At 41.1% G+C, this 2110-nt stretch overlaps 1 long non-coding RNA gene across 1 annotated transcript; it reads left to right on the forward strand.

Annotated features, from left to right (window-relative positions):
* Nucleotides 1–214: 214 nt before the first annotated feature.
* On the forward strand, nucleotides 215–663 carry LOC126253622 (uncharacterized). The gene is made up of 2 exons (XR_007546006.1): nucleotides 215–367; nucleotides 447–663. It is a non-coding gene; the product is annotated as an uncharacterized LOC126253622 (long non-coding RNA).
* The last annotated feature ends 1447 nt before the right edge of the window (nucleotides 664–2110 follow it).

A 2110-nucleotide genomic window follows, 5' to 3' on the forward strand; every position in this document is an offset into this window, starting at 1 on the left:
CTATAATTTCATCTTTTATGTTCCCCGTTACAGTTCCTCTATAGTTTGATTTTTAGGCGTCACATTGTCTTTGGTAGCGAATTGTTGTACACCACGTGAATAGCGTGTCGTGGCCTATCAGAGAACGTTCAGCACAGAGTAACAATAGCGTCCTACTTTCTTGCAACTTTGCCTTGAATTAAAAATTATTTCTATCTTTTCTGTCATAGATACATCATCCATTACGCCAGCTGTGCCAGAAGAGGCTCGAGAGTGGAGCGGTACCCAGACGTTCGGTATTGATGCTTGTAAAGGTCCCGACACTGAAGTGGGGTGTGCTGCGTGGTGGGGCGCTGAGCGATGGGGCGAGCATGTGAGTGTTTACACGGTATGTATGTCTCCATGGCAGGTGAGCCTGTGACTATTTCTTCAAGGAAATTACAATGGTTGTCGTTCGTATTCCGCAGGTAGCCGCGTTGCCGACAGCACGAGAGTTACGGCGGTTGGATGGAAACACACCGAGATCAGTCACCCTGGTAACAGGGTTCGAGGGCGGCCACCGAAACCGTCGTAAATGAAATGTGGAATCAGATGCGTCGGTTCTTAACTTCAAAAATAGGCACACTTGATATTTGTCGATTACAGCGCCATCCATCACGAATAATAAACAATGGTTTCAGTAAACCGTACGTAATTTCTGGAGTAGAATCCGAATGTCCAGGAAATAGGGATTCCCCATTCTAAAATACGAAGTAGACCCCGCCCACTCAGAAGAGGTGATTCAGAGCAAACCATTTGTAGCACACACAGATGTCCTCTTTACTAATATTAATTTTTCACCTAAATCATTTTTATCGTACGTTGTATCGTTTTCGAAATATTTAGTTGTTTTAAGTAAAAAAAAAAAACACCCCGTTTGCTCACTACATACAAATATAGTGACTACATTACTTATAAATTTAGTAAAATAGAATTACGTTAGAAAACCATGCTATTATTTTTACACATCTAACATTAAGAATTCAGTTAAAACCATGTTGCTTTAAGTATGCCAAACTATTTACATTCCAAAAGGATTACCCTCGAGTCAATGGGCAAACACTCATATTTCCCCTCATTAGTTATTGAGGAAAGATGAAGCCACCTGGCAGAATTTTGCACAGACCACAACTTAATCATAGCTAACAATTGGTTCCAGAATCATAAAAGAAGGCTGTATACATGGAAGAAGCCTGGAGATACTGACAGGTTTCAGATAGATTATATAATGGTAAGACAGAGATTTAGGAACCAGGTTTTAAATTGTAAGGCATTTCCAGGGGCAGATGTGGACTCTGACCACTATCTATTGGTTATGATCTGTAGATTAAAACAGACGAAACTGCAAAAAGGTGGGAATTTAAGGAGATGGGACCTGGATAAACTGACTAAACCAGAGGTTGTACAGAGTTTCAGGGACAGCATAAGGGAACAATTGACAGGAATGAGGGAAAGAAATACAATAGAAGAAGAATGGGTAACTCTGAAGGACGAAGTAGTGAAGGCAGCAGAGGATCAAGTAGGTAAAAAGACGAGGGCTAGTAGAAATCCTTGGGTAACAGAAGATATATTGAATTTAACTGATGAAAGGAGAAAATATAAAAATGCAGTAAATGAAGCAGGCAAAAAGGAATACAAACGTCTCAAAAATGAGATCGACAGGAAGTGCAAAATGGCTAAGCAGGGATGGGTAGAGGACAAATGTAAGGATGTAGTCATCTCACTAGGGGTAAGATAGATACTGCCTACAGGAAAATTAAAGAGACCTTTCGAAATAAGAGAACCACTTGCATGAACATCAAGAGCTCAGATGGAAACCCAGTTCTAAGCAAAGAAGGGAAAGCTGAAAGGTGGAAGGAGTATATAGAGAGTCTATACAGGGGCGATGTTCTTGAGGACAATATCATGGAAATGGAAGAGGATGTAGATGAAGATGAAATGGGAGATACGATACTGCTTGAAGAGTTTGACAGAGCACTGAAAGACCTAAGTCGAAACAAGGCCCCGGGAGTAGACAACATTTCATTAGAACTACTGACGGCCTTGGGAGAGCCAGTCATGACAAAACTCTACCATCTGGTGAGCGAGATGT

This window comes from Schistocerca nitens, chromosome 4 (assembly GCF_023898315.1).
Source record: "Schistocerca nitens isolate TAMUIC-IGC-003100 chromosome 4, iqSchNite1.1, whole genome shotgun sequence".
NCBI lineage: Eukaryota > Metazoa > Arthropoda > Insecta > Orthoptera > Acrididae > Schistocerca > Schistocerca nitens.